This window comes from Theobroma cacao, chromosome 4 (genome assembly GCF_053813885.1).
Source record: "Theobroma cacao isolate CCN51 chromosome 4, ASM5381388v1, whole genome shotgun sequence".
Lineage (NCBI taxonomy): Eukaryota > Viridiplantae > Streptophyta > Magnoliopsida > Malvales > Malvaceae > Theobroma > Theobroma cacao.
In genome coordinates, this window is record NC_142642.1 from 14,738,747 (window position 1) to 14,765,978 (window position 27,232).

The following is a 27,232-nucleotide window of genomic DNA, read 5'->3' on the forward strand; positions in this document are numbered from 1 at the left end:
TAGCGAAAATTTCAGTTTGACTCCAAATTGATCCTCGAACTCCGAATCACCATATTAACCCATTCTGGGACTTTAAAATTCTTAATTTCATTGTAAATTCTCTATTTGATCTAGTTCGAGGCTTAAATCAACTTTATTGTACCTCTAGATACAATACCAACTTTTGTAAATTTTTCAAGACTCTCTTAGCATGTAAACATGCTATCCACCACATGTATGTCATCACAAATATTTCTGTAGAGTCGGGCTTGTCATCTTCTCCCACACTTGGATCAACCATATGATCCTCCTTCTTGATTGACTTCGACATCCGGCTAAATATTAATATTTTAATATTATTTTATTAATAAAATATTATTTTATTCTAAAAATTTTATCTTGTCTCCTTGGTACCAAAAATACCTTATTATGCCTCACTTGACTTCCAAATCGCCTTTTATCTCACAAATTCTCCTTCGATAAAATTATTATTATTTTATTATTATTTTCTCACTTGCGAAACATTTTATCATAAACTACTCCTTTCGTCTTTTATCACTTCTAAACATTTTAATTGACCTCAATTTGCATTCGATCAACTTTATTTATCACCATATCAAAGTATGGGGTATTTCATATAATCTCATAATTGATTTTAAGTTGAATTTTTTTACCTTTTTGGTTAAAATAGATTATAATTGAATGTTTGTCTTGGGAAACGTGAAGCGAAACCCATCTATTGGGAGGACAAGTCTATTTATAGTCACTCATGCCTTCGAAAGCCTTGTTACTTGCTTTAAATGGTTTTATAATCTTATAATTGATTTTAAGTTGAATTGTTTTACCTTTTTTGTTAAAACAGATTATATTTGAATTTTTACCTCAAGAAACGTGAAGCAAAATACCATCCATTGAGAAGAAAAGTTAATTTATAGTTAACCATGCCTTTGAAAGCCTTATTACTCACTTTAAATGGTTTTATAATCTTATAATTAATTTTTTTTTACTTTCTTGGTTAAAACATATTATGATTGTATGTTTACCTCGGTAAACGTGAAGCGAAATCCATCGATTGATCAGAAAAGTCCATTTAGAGTCATTCATGCCTTCCGAAGCCTTATTACTTGCTTTAAATAGTTTTATAATCTCATAATTGATTTTAACTTGAATTTTTTACCTTTTTGGTTAAAACATATTATAATTGAATATTTGCCTTAAAAAACGTGGAGCGAAAGCCATCCATTAGGAAGAAAAGTTCATTTATAGTCGCTCATGCCTTTGAAAGCTTTCTTACTTGCCTTAAATGGTTTTATAATCTCATAATAGACTTTAAGTTGGATTTTTTTACATTTTCGGCTAAGAAAGACTATAATTAAATGTTTACCTCGATAAACGTGAAGCGAAAACCATCCATTGACAAGAAAAGATCATTTACAGTTACTCGTGCCTTCGAAATCCTTATTACTTGCTTTAAATAGTTTTACAATCTCATAATTGATTTTAAGTTTAATTTTTTTAACGTTTTGGGTTAAAACAGGTTATAATTGAATGTTTGCCTCAAGAAACGTGAAGCGAAAGTAATCGATTGAGAAGAAAACTCGATTTATAGTCACTCATGCCTTCGAAAGCCTCATTACTTGCTTTAAATGGTTTTATAATCTCATAATTGATTTTAAGTTGAATTTTTTTACCTTTTTGGTTAAAATAGATTATAATTGAATGTTTGTCTTGGGAAACGTGAAGCGAAACCCATCCATTTGGAGGACAAGTCCATTTATAGTCACTCATGCCTTCGAAAGCCTTGTTACTTGCTTTAAATGGTTTTATAATCTTATAATTGATTTTAAGTTGAATTTTTTTTACCTTTTTTGTTAAAACAGATTATATTTGAATTTTTACCTCAAGAAATGTGAAGCAAAATACCATCCATTCAGAAGAAAAGTTAATTTATAGATACTCGCTTTAAATGGATTTATAACCCATTATTGATTTTAAGTTGAATTCTTCTACATTTTTCATTGAAACAGATTATAATTAAATGTTTTGCTTGAGAAACGTGAACTGAAAGCCATTCATTGATAAGAAAAGTCCATTTATAGTCACTCATGCCATCGAAAGCCTTATTACTCGTTTTAAATGGGTTTATAGTCTCATTATTGATTTTAAGTTGAATATTTCATACATTTCATTAAAATAGATTATAATTGAATGTTTGCCTTGGGAAACGTGAAGCGTAAGCCATCCATTGACAAGAAAAGTCCATTTATAGTCACTCATGTCTACGAATGCCATATTACTCGCTTTAAATGGTTTTATAATCCCATAATTTATTTTAAGTTGAATTTTTTTACATTTTTCATTGAAACAGTTTGTAATTGAATGGTTATCTGGGAAACGTGGAGCGAAAGCCATCCATTGACAAGAAAAGGCCATTTATAGTCACTCTAGCCTTCGAAAGTCTTATTACTCGCTTTAAATGGTTTTATGATCTCATTATTAATTTGCAATTGATTATTTTTACATTTTTCATTAAAATAAATTATAATTGAATGTTTGCCTCAGGAAACGTGAAGCGAAAGCCATCGATTAACAAGAAAAGTCCATTTATAGTCACTCACACCTTTCAAAGCTGTATTACTCACTTTAACTGGATTTATAATCCCATTATTGATTTTTAATTGAATTGTTTTACATTTTTTGTTAAAACACAATGTAATTGAATGCTTACCTCGAGAAACGTGAAGCGAAAACCATCCATTGACAAGAAAAGTCCATTTATAGTCACTTACGCCTTCGAAAGTGGTATTATTCACTTCAACTGGATTTATAATCCCATTATTGATTTTTAGTTGAATTTTTTTATATTTTTCATTAAAACAAAATTGTAATTGAATGCTTACCTCGAGAAACGTGAAGCGAAAGCCATCCATTGACAAGAAAAGACCATTTATAGTCACTCATGCCTTCAAAAGCTATTTTACTTGCTTTAAATGGATTTAAAATCCATTACTGATTTTAAGTTGAATTCTTTTATATTTTTCATTAAAACAGATTATAATTAAATGTTTTCCTTGAAAACGTGAAGCGAAAGCCATCCATTAAAAAGAAAAGTCCATTTAGAGTCACTCATACCTTCGAAAGCCCTATTACCCGCTTTAAATGGTTTTATGATCTCATTATTGATTTTAGGCTGAATTTTTTTACATTTTTCATTAAAACAGATTAAAATTGAATGTTTGCCTTCGGAAACATGAAGCGAAAGCCATCCATTAACAAGAAAAGTCCATTTATATTCATTCATTCCTTTGAAAGCTTTATTAGTCGCTTTAAATGGTTTTATAATGTCATTACTGATTTTAAGTTGAATTTTTTTTACATTTTTGATAAAAATAGCTTATAATTGAATGTTTACCTCGAGAAACATGAAGCAAAAGCCATCCATTGACAAGAAAAGTCTATTTATAGTCACTCATGCCTTTGAAAGCCTTATTACTCGCTTTAAATGGTTTTATAATCTCATTATTAACTTTAAGTTGAATTTTTTTACATTTTTTGTTAAAACATATTGAGATTGCATTTTTACCTCGAGAAACATGGAGTGAAAGCCATCCACTAACAGGAAAAGTCCATTTATAGTCACTCATGTCTTTGAAATCTTTATTACTCGCTTTAAATGGTTTTATAATCTCATTATTGATTTTGAGGTGAATTTTTTTACATTTTTTGTTAAAACAGATTGAAATTGAATGTTTACCTCGGAAAACATAGAGCGAAAGCCATCCACTAACAAGAAAAGTCCATTTATAGTCACTCATGCCTTTGAAATCCTTATTACTCGTTTTAAATGGTTTTATAATGTCATTACTGATTTTAAGTTGAATGTTTTTACATTTTTCATAAAAATAACTTATAATTGAATGTTTACCTCGAGAAACGTGAAGCGAAAGCCATCCATTGACAAGAAAAGTCTATTTATAGACACTGATGCCTTTGAAAGCCTTATTACTCGCTTTAAATTGTTTTCTAATCTCATTATTAATTTTAAGGTGAATTTGTTTACATTTTTCATTAAAATAGATTGAAATTGCTTCTTCACCTCGGGAAAACATGGAGCGAAAGCAATCCACTAACAAGAAAAGTCCATTTATAGTCACTCATGCCTTTAAAAGCCTTATTACTCGCTTTAAATGGTTTTATAATCTCATTATTGATTTTGAGGTGAATATTTTTTCATTTTTTGTTAAAACACATTGAAATTACATGTTTACCTCGAGAAACATGGAGCAAAAACCATCCACTAACAAGAAAAGTCCATTTATAGTCACTCATGCCTTTAAAATCCTTATTACTCGCTTTAAATGGTTTCATAATGTCATTACTGATTTTAAGTTGAATTTTTTTTACATTTTTCATAAAAACAGCTTATAATTGAATGTTTAGCTCAAGAAACGTGAAGCGAAAGCCATCCACTAACAAGAAAAGTCCATTTATAGTCACTCATGCCTTTGAAAGCCTTATTCCTCGCTTTAAATGGTTTTATAATCTCATTATTGACTTTAAATTGAATTGTTTTACATTTTTCATTAAAACAAATTGAAATTGCATGTTTACCTCGGGAAACATGGAGTGAAAGCCATCCACTAACAAGAAAAGTCATTCATAGTCACTCATGCCTTTGAAAGCCTTATTGCTCGCTTTAAATGATTTTATAATGTCATTACTGATTTTAATCTGATTTTTTTTTATATTTTTCATAAAAACAGCTTATAATTGAATGTTTACCTTGAGAAACTTGAAGCCAAAGCCATCCATTGACAAGAAAAGTCTATTTGTAGTCACTCATGCCTTTGAAAGCCTTATTACTCACATTAAATGGTTTTATAATGTCATTACTGATTTTAAGTTGAAGTTTTTTGCATTTTTCATTAAAACAGATTGGAATTGAATGTTTACCTCCAGAAACATGAAGCGAAAGCCATCCATTAACAAGAAAAGTCCATTTATATTCATTCATTCTTTTGAAAGCTTTATTACTCGCTTTAAATGGTTTTATAATGTCATTACCAATTTTAAGTTGAATTTTTTTTACATTTTTGAAAAAAACAGCTTATAATTGAATGTTTACCTCCAGAAACGTGAAGTGAAAGCCATCCATTGACAAGAAAAGTCTATTTACAGTCACTCATACCTCTGAAAGCCTTATTACTCGCTTTAAATGGTTTTATAACCTTATTATTAATTTTAAGTTGAATTTTTTTACATTTTTCATTAAAACATATTGAGATTGCATGTTTACCTCGAGAAACATGGAGTGAAAGCCATCCACTAACAAGAAAAGTCCATTTATAGTCACTCATATCTTTGAAATCCTTATTACTCGCTTTAAATAGTTTTATAATCTCATTATTGATTTTGAGGTGAATTGTTTTACATTTTTTGTTAAAACAGATTGAAATTGAATGTTTACCTCGAAAAACATGGAGTGAAAGCCATCCACTAACAGGAAAAGTCCATTTATATTCATTCATTCCTTTGAAAGCTTTATTAGTCGCTTTAAATGGTTTTATAATGTCATTACTGATTTTAAGTTGAATTTTTTTTACATTTTTGATAAAAATAGCTTATAATTGAATGTTTACCTCGAGAAACATGAAGCAAAAGCCATCCATTGACAAGAAAAGTCCATTTATAGTCACTCATGCCTTTGAAAGCCTTATTACTCGCTTCAAATGGTTTTATGATCTCATTATTGATTTTGAGGTGAATTTTTTTTCATTTTTTGTTAAAACAGATTGAAATTACATATCTACCTCGAGAAACATAGAGCGAAAGCCATCCACTAACAAGAAAAGTTCATTTATAGTCACTCATGCCTTTAAAATCCTTATTACTCGCTTTAAATGGTTTTATAATGTCATTACTGATTTTAAGTTGAATTTTTTTTACATTTTTCATAAAAACAGCTTATAATTGAATGTTTACCTCAAGAAACGTGAAGCGAAAGCCATCCACTAACAAGAAAAGTCCATTTATAGTCACTCATGCCTTTGAAAGCCTTATTCCTCGCTTTAAATGGTTTTATAATCTCATTATTGACTTTAAGTTGAATTGTTTTACATTTTTCATTAAAACAAATTGAAATTGCATGTTTACCTTGGGAAACATGGAGTAAAAGCCATCCACTAAGAAGAAAAGTCATTCATAATCACTCATGCCTTTAAAAGCCTTATTGCTCGCTTTAAATAAATTTATAATGTCATTACTAATTTTAAGCTAATTTTTTTATATTTTTCATAAAAACAGCTTATAATTAAATGTTTACCTTGAGAAACGTGAAGCCAAAGCCATCCACTGACAAGAAAAGTCTATTTATAGTCACTCATGCCTTTGAAAGCCTTATTACTCACTTTAAATGGTTTTACAATGTCATTATTGATTTTAAGTTGAATTTTGTGGCATTTTTCATTAAAACAGATTGGAATTGAATGTTTACCTCCAGAAACATGAAGCGAAAGCCATCCATTAACAAGAAGCCATCCATTTATATTCATTCATTCTTTTGAAAGCTTTATTACTAGCTTTAAATGGTTTTATAATGTCATTACTAATTTTAAGTTGAATTTTTCTTACATTTTTAACAAAAACAGCTTATAATTGAATGTTTGCCTCAAGAAACGTGAAGTGAAAGCCATCCATTGACAAGAAAAGTCTATTTATAGTCACTCATACCTTTGAAAGCCTTATTACTCGCTTTAAATGGTTTTATAATCTTATTATTTATTTTACGTTGAATTGTTTTACATTTTTCATTAAAACATATTGAGATTGCATGTTTACCCTAGGAAACATGGAGCGAAAGCTATCCACTAACAAGAAAATTCCGTTTATAGTCACTCATGCCTTTGAAAGCCTTATTACTCGCTTTAAATGGTTTTATAATCTCATTATTGATTTTAAGTTGAATTTTTTTTACATTTTTCATTAAAACAGATTGAAATTGCATGTTTACCTCGAGAAACATGGAGCGAAAGCCATCCACTAACAAGAAAAGTCCATTTATAGTCACTCATGCGTTTGAAAGCCTTATTACTCGCTTTAAATGGTTTTATAATCTCATTATTAATTTTGAAGTGAATCTTTTCACTTTTTTCACTAAAACAGATTGAAATTGCATGTTTACCTTGGGAAACATGGAGCGAAAGCCATCCACTAACAAGTAAATTCCGTTTATAGTCACTCATGCCTTTGAAAGCCTTATTACTCGCTTTAAATGGTTTTATAATGTCATTACTGATTTTAAGTTGAATTTTTTTTACATTTTTCATAAAAACAACTTATAATTGAATGTTTACCTTGAGAAACGTGAAGCCAAAGCCATCCATTGACAAGAAAAGTCTATTTATAGTCACTCATGCCTTTGAAAGCCTTATTACTCACTTTAAATGGTTTTATAATCGCATTATTGATTTTAAGTTGAATTTTTTCACATTTTTCGTTAAAACAGATTGAAATTGCATGTTTACCTTGGGAAACATGGAGTGAAAGCCATCTATTTACAGGAAAAGTTCATTTATGGTCTCTCATATCTTTGAAAGTCTTATTACTCGCTCTAAATGGTGTTAAATCGCATTATTAATTTTGAGGTGAATTTTTTTACATTTTACATAAAAACATATTGAAATTGCATGTTTACCTCGAGAAACATGGAGTGAAAGCCATCCACTAACAACAAAAGTACATTTATAGTCACTCATGCCTTTGAAAGCCTTATTACTCGCTTTAAATGGTTTTATAATCTCTTTATTAATTTTGAGGTGAAATTTTTTATATTTTTTATTAAAACAGATTGAAATTGCATGTTTCCCTCAGGAAACATGGAGTGAAATCCATCCATAAACAAGAAAAGTCTATTTATAGTCACTCATGCCTTTGAAAGCCTTATTACTCGCTTTAAATGGTTTTATAATCTCATTATTAATTTTAAGTTGAATTTTTTTACATTTTTTGTTAAAACATATTGAATTGCATGTTTACCTCGGGAAACATGGAGCGAAAGCCATCCCCTAACAAGAAAAGTCCATTTATAGTCACTCATGCCTTTGAAAGCCTTATAACTCGCTTTAAATGGTTTTATAATGTCATTATTCATTTTAAGTTTAATTTGTTTTACATTTTTCATAAAAACAGCTTATAATTGAATGTTTACCTTAAGAAACGTGAAGCCAAAGCCATCCATTGACAAGAAAAGTCTATTTATAGTCACTCATGCCTTTGAAAGCCTTATTGGTCACTTTAAATGGTTTTACAATGTCATTATTGATTTTAGGTTGAATTTTTTTATATTTTTCATTAAAACATATTAGAATTGAATGTTTACCTCCGGATACATGAAGCGAAAGCCATCCATTAACAAGAAAAGTCCATTTATATTCATTTAATCTTTTGAAAGCCTTATTACTCGTTTTAAATGGTTTTATAATGTCATTACTGATTTTAAGTTAAATTTTTTTTACATTTTTGATAAAAACAGCTTATAATTGAATGTTTACCTCAAGAAACGTGAAGCAAAAGCCATCCATTGACAAGAAAAGTCTATTTATGGTCACTCATGCCTTTGAAAACTTTATTACTCGCTTTAAATGGTTTTATAATCTCATTATTGATTTTAAGTTGAATGTTTTTACATTTTTCGTTAAAACATATTGAGATTGGATGTTTACCTTGAGAAACATGGAGCGAAAGCCATCCACTAACAAGAAAATTCCATTTATAGTCACTAATGTCTTCGAAAGCCTTATTACTCGCTTTAAATGGTTTTATAATCTCATTATTGATTTTAAGTTGAATTGTTTTACATTTTTCATTAAAACAGATTGAAATTGCTTGTCTACCTCGGGAAACATGGAGTGAAAGCCATCCCCTAACAAGAAAAGTCCATTTATAGTCACTCATACCTTTAAAATCCTTATTACTCGCTTTAAATGGTTTTATAATGTCATTACTGATTTTAAGTTGAATTTGTTTTACATTTTTCATAAAACCAACTTATAATTCAATGTTTACCTCGAGAAACGTGAAGTGAAAGCCATCCATTGACAAGAAAAGTCTATTTATAGTCACTCATGGCTTTGAAAGCCTTATTACTCGCTTTAAATTGTTATATAATCTCATTGTTGATTGTAAGTTGAATGTTTTTACATTTTTCATTAAAACAGATTGAAATTGCATGTTTACCTCAGGAAACATGGAGGGAAAGCCATCCACTAACAAGAAAAGTCTATTTATAGTCACTTATGCCTTTGAAATCCTTATAACTCGCTTTAAATGGTTTTATAATCTCATTATTAATTTTGAGGTAAATTTTTTTACATTTTTTATTAAAACAGATTGAAATTGCATATTTACCGCAGGAAAAACGGAGGGAAAGCCATCTACTAACAAGAAAAGTCTATTTATAGTCACTTATGCCTTTGAAAGCCTTACAACTCGTTTTAAATGGTTTTATAATCTCATTATTGATTTTTAATTGAATTTTTTCACATTTATCGTTAAAACTGATTGAAATTGGATGTTTACCTCGGGAAACATGGAGCGAAAGTCATCCACTAACAAGAAAAGTCCATTTATAGTCACTCATGCCTTTAAAAGCCTTATTACTCGCTTTAAATGGTTTTATAATCTCTTTATTAATTTTGAGGTGAAATTTTTTATATTTTTTTATTAAAACAGATTGAAATTGCATGTTGCCCTCGGGAAACATGGAGCGAAAGCCATCCCCTAACAAAAAAAGTCCATTTTTAGTCACTCATACCTTTGAAAGTCTTATTATGCACTTTAAATGGTTTTATAATCTCATTATTGATATTAAGCTGTATTTCTTTCCATTTTTTGTTAAAATAGATTGAAATTGCATGTTTACCTCGGGAAACATGGAGCGAAAGCCATCCACTAACAAGGTAAGTCCATTTATTGTCAATCATGCCTTTGAAATCTTTATTACTCGCTTTAAATGGTTTTATAATGTCATTACTGATTTTAAGTTGAATTTTTTTTATATTTTTCATAAAACCAACTTATAATTGAATGTTTACCTCGAGAAACATGAAGCGAAAGCCATCCATTGACAAGAAAAGTTTATTTATAGTCACTCATGCCTTTAAAAGCCTTATTACTCGCTTTAAATGGTCTTATAATCTCATTACTGATTTTAAGTTGAATTTTTTTACATTTTTCATTAAAACAGATTGAAATTGCATGTTTACCTCGAGCAACATGTAGCGAAAGCCATCCACTAACAAGAAAAGTCCATTTATAGTCATTCATGCGTTTGAAAGCCTTATTACTCGCATCAAGTGGTTTTATAATCTCATTATTAATTTTGAAGTGAATCTTTTTGCTGTTTTTATTGAAACAGATTGAAATTGCATGTTTACCTCGGGAAACATGGAGGGAAAGCCATCCACTAACAAGAAAAGTCTATTTATAGTCACTTATGCCTTTGAAAGCCTTACAACTCGCTTTAAATGGTTTTATAATCTCATTATTGATTTTCAGTTGAATTTTTTCACATATTTCGTTAAAACAGATTGAAATTAAATGTTTACCTCGGGAAACATGGAGCGAAAGCCATGCACTAACAAGAAAAGTCCATTTATAGTCACTCATGCCTTTGAAAGCCTTATTACTCGCTTTAAATGGTTTTATAATCTATTTATTAATTTTGAGGTGAAATTTTTTACATTTTTTTTTAAAACATATTGAAATTGCATGTTTCCCTCGGGAAACAAGGAGTGAAATGCATCCACAAACAAGAGAAGTCTATTTATAGTCACTCATGCCTTTGAAAGCCTTATTACTCGCTTTAAATGGTTTTATAATCTCATTATTGATTTTAAGTTGAATTTTTTTACATTTTTTGTTAAAACAGATTGAATTGCATGTTTACCTCGGGAAACATGGAGTGAAAGCCATCCACTAACAAGAAAAGTCCATTTATAGTCACTCATGCCTTTGAAAGCCTTATTACTCACTTTAAATGGTTTTACAATGTCATTATTGATTTTAAGTTGAATTTTTTTACATTTTTCATAAAAACAGCTTATATTTGAATGTTTACCTTAAGAAACGTGAAGCAAAAGCCATCCAATTACAAGAAAAGTCTATTTATAGTCACTCATGCCTTTGAAAACTTTATTACTCGCTTTAAATGGTTTTATAATCTCATTATTGATTTTAAGTTGAATTTTTTTATATTTTTGTTAAAACATATTGATTTTGCATGTTTACCCTGGGAAACATGGAGGGAAAGCCATCCACTAATAAGAAAATTCTGTTTATAGTTACTCATGTCTTCGAAAGCCTTATTGCTCGCTTTAAATGGTTTTATAATCTCATTATTGATTTTAAGTTGAATTGTTTTACATTTTTCATTAAAACAGATTGAAATTGCATGTTTACCTCGGGAAACATGGAGTGAAAGTCATCCCCTAACAAGAAAAGTCTATTTATAGTCACTCATACCTTTGAAAGCCTTATTACTCACTTTAAATGGTTTTATAATCTCATTATTGATATTAAGCTGTATTTCTTTTCATTTTTCATTAAAACATATTGAAATTGCATGTTTACCTCGGGAAACATGGAGCGAAATCCATCCACTAACAAGGTAAGTCCATTTATTGTCAATCATGCGTTTGAAATCTTTATTACTCGTTTTAAATGATTTTATATTGTCATTACTGATTTTAAGTTGAATTTGTTTTACATTTTTCATGTAACCAACTTATAATTGAATATTTACCTTGAGAAACGTGAAGCGAAAGCCATCCATTGACAAGAAAAGTCTATTTATAGTCACTCATGGCTTTGAAAGCCTTATTACTCGCTTTAAATTGTTTTGTAATCTCATTATTGACTGTAAGTTGAATGCTTTTACATTTTTTATTAAAACAGATTGAAATTGCATGTTTACCTCGGGAAAGATGGAGCGAAAGCCATCTATTTACAAGAAAAGTCCATTTACAGTCACTCAAACCTTTGAAAGCCTTATTACTCTCTTTAAATGATTTTACAATCTCTTTATTAATTTTGATGTCAAATTTTTTACATTTTTTATTAAAACAGATTGAAATCGCATCTTTACCTCGAGAAACATGGAGGGAAAGCCATCCACTAACAAGAAAAGTCTATTTATAGTCACTTATGCCTTTGAAAGCCTTACAACTCGCTTTAAATGGTTTTATAATCTCATTATGGATTTTCAGTTGAATTTTTTCACATTTTTCGTTAAAACAGATTAAATTTGGATGTTTACCTCAGGAAACATGGATCGAAAGCCATCCACTAACAAGAAAAGTCCATTTATAGTCACTCATGCCTTTGAAAGCCTTATTACTCGTTTTAAATGGTTTTATAATCTCTTTATTAATTTTGAGGTGAAATTTTTTACATTTCTTATTAAAACAGATTGAAATTGCATGTTTCCCTCGGGAAACATGGTGTGAAATCCATCCACAAACAAGACAAGTCTATTTATAGTCACTCATGCCTTTGAAAGCCTTATTACTCGCTTTAAATGGTTTTATAATCTCATTATTGTTTTTAAGTTGAATTTTTTTACATTTTTTGTTAGAACAGATTGAATTGCATGTTTACCTTGGGAAATATGGAGCGAAAGCCATCCCCTAACAAGAAAAGTCCATTTATAGTCACTCATGCCTTTGAAAGCCTTATTACTCGCTTTAAATGATTTTATAATCTCTTTATTAATTTTGAGGTCAAATTTTTTACATTTTTTATTAAAACAGATTGAAATCGCATCTTTACCTCGAGAAACATGGAGGGAAAGCCATCCACTAACAAGAAAAGTCTATTTATAGTCACTTATGCCTTTGAATGCCTTACAACTCGCTTTAAATGGTTTTATAATCTCATTATTGATTTTCAGTTGAATTTTTTCACATTTTTTGTTAAAACAGATTGAAATTGGATGTTTGCCTCAGGAAACATGGATCGAAAGCCATCCACTAAAAAGAAAAGTCCATTTCTAGTCACTCATGCCTTTGAAAGCCTTATTACTCGCTTTAAATGGTTTTATAATCTCTTTATTAATTTTGAGGTGAAATTTTTTATATTTTTTATTAAAACAGATTGAAATTGCATGTTTCCCTCGGGAAACATGGTGTGAAATCCATTCACAAACAAGAAAAGTCTATTTATAGTCACTCATGCCTTTGAAAGCCTTATTACTCGCTTTAAATGGTTTTATAATCTCATTATTGATTTTAAGTTGAATTTTTTTTACATTTTTTGTTAGAACAGATTGAATTGCATGTTTACGTGGGGAAACATGAAGCGAAAGCCATCCCCTAACAAGAAAAGTCCGTTTATAGTCACTCATGCCTTTGAAAGCCTTATTACTCGCTTTAAATGGTTTTATAATGTCATTATTGATTTTAAGTTGAATTTGTTTTACATTTTTCATAAAAACAGCTTATAATTGAATGTTTACCTTAAGAAACGTGAAACCAAAGCCATCCATTGACAAAAAAAGTCTATTTATAGTCACTCATGCCTTTGAAAGCCTTATTACTCACTTTAAATGGTTCTATAATGTCATTATTGATATTAAGTTGAATTTTTTTACATTTTTCATTAAAACATATTGGAATTGAATGTTTACCTCCAGAAACATGAAGCGGAAGCCATCCATTAACAAGAAAAGTCCATTTATATTCATTCATTCTTTTGAAATCCTAACTACTCGCTCTAAATAGTTTTATAATGTCATTACTGATTTTAAGTTGATTTTTTTTTACATTTTTGATAAACTAAGCTTATAATTGAATGTTTACCTCGAGAAACGTGAAGCGAAAGCCATACATTGACAAGAAAAGTCTATTTGCAGTCACTCATGGCTTTGAAAGCCTTATTACTCGCTGTAAATTGTTTTATAATCTGATTATTAATTTTAAGTTGAATTTTCTTACATTTTCCATTAAAACAGATTGAAATTACATGTTTACCTCGGGAAACCTGGAGCGAAAGCCATCCACTAACAAGAAAAGTCCATTTATAGTCACTCATGCCTTTGAAAACCTTATTACTCGCTTTAAAGGGTTTTATAATGTCATTACTGATTTTAAGTTGAATTTTTTTTACATTTTTCATAAAAATAGCTTATAATTGAATGTTTACCTTGAGAAACATGAAGCCAAAGCCATCCATTAACAAGAAAAGCCTATTTATAGTCACTCATGCCTTTGAAAGCCTTATTACTCGCTTTAAATGATTTTATAATCTCATTATTTATTTCAAGTTGAATTTTTTTACATTTTTCATTAAAACAGATTGAAATTGCATGTTTACCTCAAGAAACAAGGAGCGAAAGCCATCCACTAACAAGAAAAGTCCATTTATAGTCGTTCATGCATTTGAAAGCCTTATTACTCGCTTTAAATGGTTTTATAATCTCATTATTAATTTTGAAGTGAATCTTTTTCCTTTTTTTATTAAAGCAGATTGCAATTGCATGTTTACCTCAAGAAACATGGAGCGAAAGCCATCCACTAACAAGAAAAGTCTATTTATAGTCACTTATGGCTTTAAGAGCCTTACAACTCGCTTTAAATGGTTTTATAATCTTATTATTGATTTTCAGTTGAATTTTTTCACATTTTTCGTCAAAATAGATTGAAATTGGATGTTTATCTCGGGAAACATGGAGCGAAAGCCATCCACTAACAGGAAAAGTCCATTTATAGTAACTCATGCCTTTGAAAGCCTTATTACTCGCTTTAAGTGGTTTTATAATCTCTTAATTAATTGTGAGGTGAAATTTTTTACATTTTTTATTAAAACAGATTGCAATTGCATGTTTCCCGAGGGAAACATGCAGTGAAATGCATCCACAAATAAGAAAAGTCTATTTATAGTCACTCATGGCTTTGAAAGCCTTATTACTCGCTTTAAATGGTTTTATAATCTCATTATTGATTTTAAGTTGAATTTTTTTACATTTTTTGTTAAAACAGATTGAATTGCATGTTTACCTCGGGAAACATGGAGTGAAAGCCATCCACTAACAAGAAAAGTCTATTTATAGTCACTAATGCCTTTGAAAGCCTTATTACTCGCTTTAAATTGTTTTATAATATCCTTATTAATTTTGAGGTCAAATTTTTTACATTTTTTATTAAAACAGATTGAAATTGCATCTTTACCTAGGGAAAGATGGAGGGAAAGCCATCCACTAATAAGAAAAGTCTATTTATAGTCACTTATGCCTTTGAAACCCTTATTACTCGCTTTAAATGGTTTTATAATCTCTTTATTCATTTTGAGGTGAAATTTTATAAATTTTTTATTAAAACAGATTGAAATTGCATGTTTCCCTCGGGAAGCATGGAGTGAAATCCATCCACAAACAAGAAAAGTCTATTTATAGTCACTCAGGCCTTTGTAAGCCTTATTACTCGCTTTAAATGGTTTTATAATCTCATAATTGATTTTAAGTTGAATTTTTTTACATTTTTTGTTAAAACAGATTGAATTGCATGTTTACCTCGGGAAACATGGAGCAAAACCCATCCCCTAACAAGAAAAGTCCATTTATGGTCACTCATGCCTTTGAAAGCCTTATTACTCGCTTTAAATGGTTTTATATTCTCTTTATTAATTTTGAGGTGAAATTTTTTTGCATTTTTTATTAAAACTTATTGAAATTGCATATTTCCCTCGGGAAACATGGAGTGAAATCCATCCACAAACAAGAAAAGTCTATTTATAGTCACTCATGCCTTTAAAAGACTTAGTACTCGCTTTAAATGGTTTTATAATTTCATTATTGATTTTAAGTTGAATGTTTTTACATTTTTTGTTAAAACAGATTGAATTGCATGTTTACCTCGGGAAACATGGAGCAAAAGCCATCCCCTAACAAGAAAAGTCCATTTATAGTCACTCATGCCTTTGAAAGCCTTATTACTCGCTTTAAATGGTTTTATAATGTCATTACTGGTTGTAAGTTGAATGTTTTTACACTTTTATTAGAACAGATTAAAATTGCATATTTACCACAGGAAACATTGAGGGAAAGCCATCCACTAACAACAAAAGTCTATTTATAGTCACTCACGCCTTTGAAAGCCTTATAACTCGCTTCAAATGGTTCTATAATGCCATTACTGATTTTAAGTTGAAATATTTTTACATTTTTCATAAAAACAGCTTATAATTGAATGTTTACCTTGAGAAACGTGAAGCCAAAGCAATCCATTGACAAGAAAAGTCTATTTATAGTCACCTATGCCTTTGAAAGCCTTATTACTCGCTTTAAATGGTTTTATAATCTCATTATTGATTTTAAGTTGAATTTTTTTATATTTTTCATTAAAACAGATTGAAATTGCATGCTTAGCTCGAGAAACATGGAGCGAAAGCCATCCACTAACAAGAAAAGTCCATTTATAGTCATTTATGCATTTGAAAGCCTTGTTACTCGATTTAAATGGTTTTATAATCTCATTATTAATTTTGAAGAGAATCTTTTTACTTTTTTTATTAAAGCAGATTGAAATTGCATGTTTACCTCGGGAAACGTGGAGAGAAAGCCATCCACTAATAGGAAAAGTCTATTTATAGTCACTTATGCCTTTGAAAGCCTTACAACTCGCTTTAAATGGTTTTATAATCTCATTATTGATTTTCAATTGAATTTTTTCACATTTTTCATTAAAATAGATTAAAATTGGATGTTTACCTCAAGAAACATGGAGCGAAAACCATCCACTAACAAGAAAAGTCCATTCATAGTCACTCATGCCCTTGAAAGCTTTATTACTAGCTTTAAATGATTTTATAATCTCTTAATTAATTTTGAGGTGAAATTTTTTACATTTTTTATTAAAATAGATTGAAATTGCATGTTTCCCGAGGGAAACATGGAGTGAAATGCATCCACAAACTTGAACAGTCTATTTATAGTCACTCATGCCTTTGAAATCCTTATTATTCTCTTTAAATGGTTTTATAATCTCATTATTGATTTTAAGTTGAATTTTTTTACATTTTTTGTTAAAACAGATTGAATTGCATGTTTACCTCGGGAAACATGGAGTGAAAGCCATCCACTAACAAGAAAAGTCCATTTATAGTCACTCATGCCTTTGAAAGCCTTACTACTCGCTTTAAAGGGTTTTATAATCTCTTTATTAATTTTGAGGCGAAATTTTTTACATTTTTTATTAAAACAGATTGAAATTGCATATCTCCCTCGGGAAACATGGAGTGAAATCCATCCACAAACAAGAAAAGTCTATTTATAGTCACTCATGCCTTTGAAGGCCGTATTACTCGCTTTAAATGGTTTTATAATCTCATTATTGATTTTAAGTTGAATTTTTTTAAATTTTTTGTTAAAACAGATGGAATTGCATGTTTACCTCGAAAAACATGGAGCGAATGCCATCCACTTACAAGAAAAGTCCATTTATAGTCACTCATGCCTTTGAAAGCCTTATTACTCGCTTTAAATGGTTTTATAATCTCTTTATTAATTTTGAGGCGAATGTTTTTACATTTTTTATTAAAACATATTGAAATTGCATGTTTCCCTCGGGAAACATGGAGTGAAATCCATCCACAAACAAGAAAAGTCTATTTATAGTCGCTCATGCCTTTAAAAGCCTTAGTACTCGCTTTAAATGGTTTTATAATTTCATTATTGATTTTAAGTTGAATTTTTTTACATTTTTTGTTAAACAGATTGAATTGCATGTTTACCTCGGGAAACATGGAGTAGAAGCCATCCCCTAACAAGAAAAGTCCATTTATAGTCACTCATGCCTTTGAAAGCCTTATTACTCGCTTTAAATGGTTTTATAATGTCATTATTGATTGTAAGTTGAATGTTTTTACATTTTTTATTAAAACAGATTGAAATTGCATGTTTACCTCAGGAAACATGGAGGGAAAGCCATCCAGTAACAAGAAAAGTCTATTTATAGTCACTCATGCCTATGAAAGCCTTATAACTCGCTCCAAATGGTTTTATAATGCCATTACTGATTTTAAGTTGAATTGTTTTTACATTTTTCATAAAAACAGCTTATAATTGAATGTTTACCTTGTGAAACGTGAAGCCAAAGCAATCAATTGACAAGAAAAGTCTATTTATAGTCACCCATGCCTTTGAAAGCCTTATTACTCGCTTTAAACGGTTTTATAATCTCATTATTGATTTTAAGTTGAATTTTTTTACATTTTTCATTAAAACAGATTGAAATTGCATGTTTACCTCGAGAAACATGGACCGAAAGCCATCCATTAACAAGAAAAGTCCATTTCTAGTCATTTATGCATTTGAAAGCCTTCTTACTCGCTTTAAATGGTTTTATAATCTCATTGTTAATTTTGAAGAGAATCTTTTCACTTTTTTTATTAAAGCAGATTGCAATTGCATGTTTATCTCGGGAAACATGGAGAGAAAGCCATCCACTAATAAGAAAAGTCTATTTATAGTCACTTATGCCTTTGAAAGCCTTACAACTCGCTTTAAATGGTTTTATAATCACATTATTGATTTTCAATTGAATTTTGTCACATTTTTCATTAAAATAGATTGAAATTGGATGTTTACCTCAGGAAACATGGAGCGAAAGCCATCCACTAACAAGAAAAGTCCATTCATAGTCACTCATGTCTTTGAAAGCTTTATTACTCGCTTTAAATGATTTTATAATCTCTTAATTAATTTTGAGGTGAAATTTTTTACATTTTTTATTAAAACAGATTGAAATTACATGTTTCCCGAGGGAAACATGGATTGAAATGCATCCACAAACTTGAACAGTCTATTTATAGTCACTCATGCCTTTGAAAGCCTTATTACTCGTTTTAAACGGTTTTATAATCTCATTATTGACTTTGAGGTGAATTTTTTTATATTTTTTATTAAAACATATTGAAATTGCAAATTTCCTTCGGGAAACATGGAGTGAAATCCATCCACAAACAAGAAAAGTCTATTTATAGTCACTCATGCCTTTAAAAGCCTTATTACTCGTTTTAAATGGTTTTATAATTTCATTATTGATTTTAAGTTGAATTTTTTTACATTTTTTGTTAAAACAGATTGAATTGCATGTTTACCTCGGGAAACATGGAGTGAATGCCATCCACTAACAAGAAAAGTCCATTTATAGTCACTCATGCCTTTGAAAGCCTTATTACTCGCTTTAAATTGTTTTATAATCTCTTTATTAATTTTAAGGTGAATTTTTTTACATTTTTTATTAAAACAGATTGAAATTGCATGTTTCCCTCGGGAAACATGGAGTGAAATCCATCCACAAACAAGAAAATTCTATTCATAGTCACTCATGGCTTTGAAAGCCTTATTACTCGCTTTAAATGGTTTTATAATCTCATTATTGATTTTAAGTTGAATTTTTTTACATTTTTTGTTAAAACAGATTGAATTGCATGTTTACCTCGGGAAACATTGAGCAAAAGCCATCCCCTAACAGGAAAAGTTCATTTTATAGTCACTCATGCCTTTGAAAGCCTTATTACTCGCTTTAAATGGTTTTATAATGTCATTATTGATTTTAAGTTGAATTTGTTTTACATTTTTCATAAAAATAGCTTATAATTGAATGTTTACCTTAAGAAACGTGAAACCAAAGCCATCCATTGACAAGAAAAGTCTATTTATAGTCACTCATGCCTTTGAAAGCCTTTTTACTCACTTTAAATGGTTCTATAATGTCATTATTGATTTTAAGTTGAATTTTTTTTCATTTTTCATTAAAACAGATTGGAATTGAATGTTTACCCCCAGAAACATGAAGCGAAAGCCATCCATTAACAAGAAAAGTCCATTTATATTCATTCATTCTTTTGAAAGCCTTATTACTCGCTTTAAATGGTTTTATAATGTCATTAATGATTTTAAGTTGAACTTTTTTTACATTTTTGATGAAAACAACTTATAATTGAATGTCTACCACAAGAAACGTGAAGCGAAATCCATCCACAAACAAGAAAAGTCTATTTATAGTCACTCATGCCTTTGTAAGCCTCATTACTCGCTTTAAATGGTTTTATAATCTCATTATTGATTTTCGGTTGAATTTTTTCACATTTTTCGTTAAAACAGATTGAAATCGGATGTTTACCTCGGGAAACATGGAGCGAATGCCATCCGCTAACAAGAAAAGTCCATTTATAGTCACTCATGCCTTTGAAAGCCTTATTACTCGCTTTAAATGGTTTTATATTCTCTTTATTAATTTTGAGGTGAAATTTTTTATATTTTTTATTAAAACAGATTGAAATTGCATGTTTTCCTTGGGAAACATGGTGTGAAGTCCATCCACAAACAAGAAAAGTCTATTTATAGTCACTCATGCCTTTGTAAGCCTTATTACTCGCTTTAAATGGTTTTATAATCTCATTATTGATTTTAAGTTGAATTTTTTTACATTTTTTGTTAAAACAGATTGAATTGCATGTTTACCTCGGGAAACATGGAGAAAAAGCCATCCCCTAACAAGAAAAGTCCATTTATAGTCACTCATGCCTTTGAAAGCCTTATTACTCGCTTTAAATGGTTTTATAATGTCATTATTGATTGTAAGTTGAATGTTTTTACATTTTTTATTAAAACATATTGAAATTGCATGTTTACCTCAAGAAACATGGAGGGAAAGCCATCCACTAACAAGAAAAGTCTATTTATAGTCACTCATGCCTTTTAAAGCCTTATAACTCGCTTCAAATGGTTTTATAATGCCATTACTGATTTTAAGTTGATTTTTTTTTACATTTTTCATAACAACAGCTTATAATTGAATGTTTACCTTGAGAAACGTGAAGCCAAAGCAATCCATTGACAAAAAAAGTCTATTTATAGTCACTCATGCCTTTGAAAGCCTTATTATTCGCTTTAAATGGTTTTACAATCTCATTATTGATTTTAAGTTGAATTTTTTTACATTTTTCATTAAAACAGATTGAAATTACATGTTTACCTCGAGAAACATGGATCGAAAGCCATCCACTAACAAGAAAAGTCCATTTATAGTCATTCATGCATTTGAAAGCCTTATTACTCGCTTTAAATGGTTTTATAATCTCATTATTAATTTTGAAAAGAATCTTTTCACTTTTTTTATTAACGCAAATTGAAATTGCATGTTTATCTCGGGAAACATGGAGAGAAAGCCATCGACTAATAAGAAAAGTCTATTTATAGTCACTTATGCCTTTAAAAGCCTTACAACTCGCTTTAAATGGTTTTATAATCTCATTATTGATTTTCAATTGAATTTTTTCACATTTTTCATTAAAATAGATTGAAATTGGATGTTTACCTCAGGAAACATGGAGCAAAATCCATCCACTAACAAGAAAAGTCCATTCATAGTCACTCATGCCTTTGAAAGCTTTATTACTCGCTTTAAATGATTTTATAATCTCTTAATTAATTTTGAGGTGAAATTTTTTACATTTTTTATTAAAACAGTTTGAAATTACATGTTTCCCGAGGGAAACATGGAGTGAAATGCATCCACAAACTTGAACAGTCTATTTATAGTCACTCATCGCTTTGAAAGCCTTATTACTCGCTTTAAATGGTTTTATAATCTCATTATTGATTTTAAGTTGAATTTTTTTACATTTTTTGTTAAAACATATTGAATTGCATGTTTACCTCGGGAAACATGGAATGAAAGCCATCCACTAACAAGAAAAGTCCATTTATAGTCACTCATGCCTTTGAAAGCCTTATTACTCGCTTTAAATGGTTTTATAATCTCTTTATTAATTTTGAGGTGAAATTTTTTACATTTTTTATTAAAACATATTGAAATTGCATATCTCCCTCGGGAAACATGGAGTGAAATCCATCCAAAAACAAGAAAAGTCTATTTATAGTCACTCATGCCTTTGAAGGCCTTATTACTCGCTTTAAATGGTTTTATAATCTCATTATTGATTTTAAGTTGAATTTTTTTAAATTTTTTGTTAAAACAGATGGAATTGCATGTTTACCTCGGGAAACATGGAGCGAATGCCATCCACTAACAAGAAAAGTCCATTTATAGTCACTCATGCCTTTGAAAGCCTTATTACTCGCTTTAAATGGTTTTATAATATCTTTATTAATTTTGAGGCGAATGTTTTAACATTTTTTATTAAAACATATTGAAATTGCATATTTCCCTCGGGAAACATGGAGTGAAATCCATCCACAAACAAGAAAAGTCTATTTATAGTCACTCATGCCTTTAAAAGCCTTAGTACTCGCTTTAAATGGTTTTATAATTTCATTATTGATTTTGAGTTGAATTTTTTTACATTTTTTGTTAAAATAGATTGAATTGCATGTTTACCTCAGGAAACATGGAGCGAATGCCATCCATTAACCAGAAAAATCCATTTATAGTCACTCATGCCTTTGAAAGCCTTATTACTCGCTTTAAATTGTTTTATAATCTCTTTATTAATTTTAAGGTGAAATTTTTTACATTTTTTATTAAAACAGATTGAAATTGCATGTTTCCCTCGGGAAACATGGAGTGAAATCCATCCACAAACAAGAAAATTCTATTTATAGTCACTCATGCCTTTGTAAGCCTTATTACTCGCTTTAAATGGTTTTATAATCTCATTATTGATTTTAAGTTGAATTTTTTTACATTTTTTGTTAAAACAGATTGAATTGCATGTTTACCTCGGGAAACATGGAGCAAAAGCCATCCCCTAACAAGAAAATTCCATTTATAGTCACTCATGCCTTTGAAAGCCTTATTACTCGCTTTAAATGGTTTTATAATGTCATTATTGATTTTAAGTTGAATTTGTTTTATATTTTTCATAAAAACGGCTTATAATTGAATGTTTACTTTAAGAAACGTGAAACCAAAGTCATCCATTGACAAGAAAAGTCTATTTATAGTCACTCATGCCTTTGAAAGCCTTATTACTCACTTTAAATGGTTCTATAATGTCATTATTGATTTTAAGTTGAATTTTTTTACATTTTTCATTAAAACAGATTGGAATTGAATGTTTAACCCCAGAAACATGAAGCGAAAGCCATCCATTAACAAGAAAAGTCCATTTATATTCATTCATTCTTTTGAAAGCCTTATTACTCGCTTTAAATGGTTTTATAATGTCATTAATGATTTTAAGTTGAATTTTTTTTACATTTTTGATAAAAATAACTTATAATTGAATGTCTACCTCAAGAAACGTGAAGCGAAATCCATCCACAAACAAGAAAAGTCTATTTATAGTCACCCATGCCTTTGTAAGCCTTATTACTCGCTTTAAATGGTTTTATAATCTCATTATTTATTTTCGATTGAATTTTTTCACATTTTTCATTAAAACAGATTGAAATCGAATGTTTACCTCGGGAAACATGGAGCGAATGCCATCCCCTAACAAGAAATGTCCATTTATAGTCACTCATGCCTTTGAAAGCCTTATTACTCGCTTTAAATGGTTTTATATTCTCTTTATTAATTTTGAGGTGAAATTTTTTATATTTCTTATTAAAACGGATTGAAATTGCATTTTTTCCTCGGGAAACATGGTGTGAAATCCATCCACAGACAAGAAAAGTCTACTTATAGTCACTCATGCCTTTGTAAGCCTTATTACTCGCTTTAAATAGTTTTATAATCTCATTATTGATTTTAAGTTGAATTTTTTTATATTTTTTGTTAAAACAGATTGAATTGCGTGTTTACCTCGGGAAACATGGAGCAAAAGCCATCCCCTAACAAGAAAAGTCCATTTATAGTCACTCATGCCTTTGAAAGCCTTATTACTCGCTTTAAATGGTTTTATAATGTCATTACTGATTGTAAGTTGAATGTTTTTACATTTTTTATTAAAACAGATTGAAATTGCATGTTTACCTCAGGAAACATGGAGGGAAAGCCATCCACTAACAAGAAAAGTCTATTTATAGTCACTCATGCCTTTGAAAGCCTTATAACTTGCTCCAAATGGTTTTATAATCTCATTAGTAATTTTGAAGAGAATCTTTTCACTTTTTTTATTAAAGCAAATTGAAATTGCTTGTTTATCTCGGGAAACATGGAGAGAAAGCCATCCACTAATAAGAAAAGTCTATTTATAGTCACTTATGCCTTTAAAAACCTTACAACTCGCTTTAAATGGTTTTATAATCTCATTATTGATTTTCAATTGAATTTTTTCACATTTTTCATGAAAATAGATTGAAATTGGATGTTTACCTCAGGAAACATGGAGCGAAAGCCATCCACTAACAAGAAAAGTCCATTCATAGTCACTCATGCCTTTGAAAGCTTTATTACTCGCTTTAAATGATTTTATAATCTCTTAATTAATTTTGAGGTGAAATTTTTTACATTTTTTATTAAAACAGATTGAAATTGCATGTTTCCCGAGGGAAACATGGAGTGAAATGCATCCACAAACTTGAACAGTCTATTTATAGTCACTCATGCCTTTGAAAGCCTTATTACTCACTTTAAATGGTTTTGTAATCTCATTATTGATTTTAAGTTGAATTTTTTTACATTTTTTGTTAAAACATATTGAATTGCATGTTTACCTCGAGAAACATGGAGTGAAAGCCATCCACTAACAAGAAAAGTCCATTTATAGTCACTCATGCCTTTGAAAGCCTTATTACTCGCTTTAAATGGTTTTATAATCTCTTTATTAATTTTGAGGTGAAATTTTTTACATTTTTTATTAAAACAGATTGAAATTGCATATCTCCCTCAGGAAACGTGGAGTGAAATCCATCCAAAAACAAGAAAAGTCTATTTATAGTCACTCATGCCTTTGAAGGCCTTATTACTCGCTTTAAATGGTTTTATAATCTCATTATTCATTTTAAGTTGAATATTTTTAAATTTTTTGTTAAAACAGATGGAATTGCATGTTGACCTCGGGAAACATGGAACGAATGGCATCCACTAACAAGAAAAGTCCATTTATAGTCACTCATGCCTTTGAAAGCCTTATTACTCGCTTTAAATGGTTTTATAATCTCTTTATTAATTTTGAGGTGAATTTTTTTTCATTTTTTATTAAAACATATTGAAATTGCATATTTCCCTCGGGAAACATGGGGTGCAATCCATCCACAAACAAAAAAAGTCTATTTATAGTCACTCATGCCTTTAAATGCCTTATTAGTCGCTTTAAATGGTTTTATAATTTCATTATTGATTTTAAGCTGAATTTTTTTACATTTTTTGTTAAAACAGATTGAATTGCAACTTGACCTCGGGAAACATGGAGCGAATGCCATCCACTAACAAGAAAAGTCCATTTATAGTCACTCATGCCTTTGAAAGCCTTATTACTCGCTTTAAATGGTTTTATAATCTCTTTATTAATTTTAAGGTGAAATTTTTTATATTTTTTATTAAAACATTTTGAAATTGCATGTTTCCCTCGGGAAACATGGAGTGAAATCCATCCACAAACAAGAAAAGTCTATTTATAGTCACTCATGGCTTTGAAAGCCTTATTATTTGCTTTAAATGGTTTTATAATCTCATTATTGATTTTAAGTTGAATTTTTTTACATTTTTTTTAAAACAGATGGAATTGCATGTTTATCTCGGGAAACATGGAGCGAATGCCATCCACTAACAAGAAAAGTCCATTTATAGTCACTCATACCTTTGAAAGCCTTATTACTCACTTTAAATGGTTTTATAATCTCTTTATTAATTTTGAGGTGAAATTTTTTACAGTTTTTATTAAAACAGATTGAAATTGCATGTTTCCCCCAGGAAACATGAAGTGAAATCCATCCACAAACAAGAAAAGTCTATTTATAGTCACTCATGCCTTTAAAAGCCTTATTACTCGCTTTAAATGGTTTTATAATTTCATTATTGATTTTAAGTTGAATTTTTTTACATTTTTTGTTAAAACAAATTGAATTGCATGTTTACCTCGGGAAACATGGAGCGAATGCCATTCACTAACAAGAAAAGTCCATTTATAGTCACTCATGCCTTTGAAAGCCTTATTACTCGCTTTAAATGGTTTTATAATCTCTTTATTAATTTTAAGGTGAAATTTTTTACATTTTTTATTAAAACAAATTGAAATTGCATGTTTCCCTCGGGAAACATGGAGTGAAATCCATCCACAAACAAGAAAAGTCTATTTACAGTCACTCATGGCTTTGAAAGTCTTATTACTCGCTTTAAATGGTTTTATAATCTCATTATTGATTTTAAGTTGAATGTTTTTACATTTTTTGTTAAAACAGATTGAATTGCATGTTTACCTCGGGAAACATGGAGCAAAAGCCATCCCCTAATAAGAAAAGTCCATTTATAGTCACTCATGCCTTTGAAAGCCTTATTACTCTCTTTAAATGGTTTTATAATGTCATTATTGATTTTAAGTTGAATTTGTTTTACATTTTTCATAAAAACAACTTATAATTGAATGTTTACCTGCAGAAACGTGAAACCAAAGCCATCCATTGACAAGAAAAGTCTATTTATAGTCACTCATGCCTTTGAAAGCCTTATTACTCACTTTAAATGGTTCTATAATGTCATTATTGATTTTAAGTTGAATTTTTTTACATTTTTCATTAAAACAGATTGGAATTGAATGTTTACCCTCAGAAACATGAAGCGAAAGCCATCCATTAACAAGAAAAGTCCATTTATATTCATTCATTCTTTTGAAAGCCTTATTACTCGCTTTAAATGGTTTTATAATGTTATTAATGATTTTAAGTTGAATTTTGTTACATTTTTGATAAAAACAACTTATAATTGAATGTCTACCTCAAGAAACATGAAGCGAAAGCCATCCATTGACAAGAAAAGTTTATTTATAGCCACTCATGGCTATCAAAGCCTTATTACTCGCTTTAAATGGTTTTATAATCTCATTATTGATTTTAAGTTGAATTTTTTTACATTTTTTGTTAAAACAAAATTAGATTGCATGTTTACCCTGGAAAACATGGAGTGGAAGCCATCCACTAACAAGAAAATTCCTTTTATAGTCACTCATGTCTTTGAAATCCTTACTACTCGCTCTAAATGGTTTTATAATGTCATTACTAATTTTAAGTTGATTTTTTTTTACATTTTTGATAAAAATAGCTTATAATTAAATGTTTACCTCCAGAAACGTGAAGCGAAAGCCATCCATTGACAAGAAAAGTCTATCTACAGCCACTCATGACTTTGAAAGC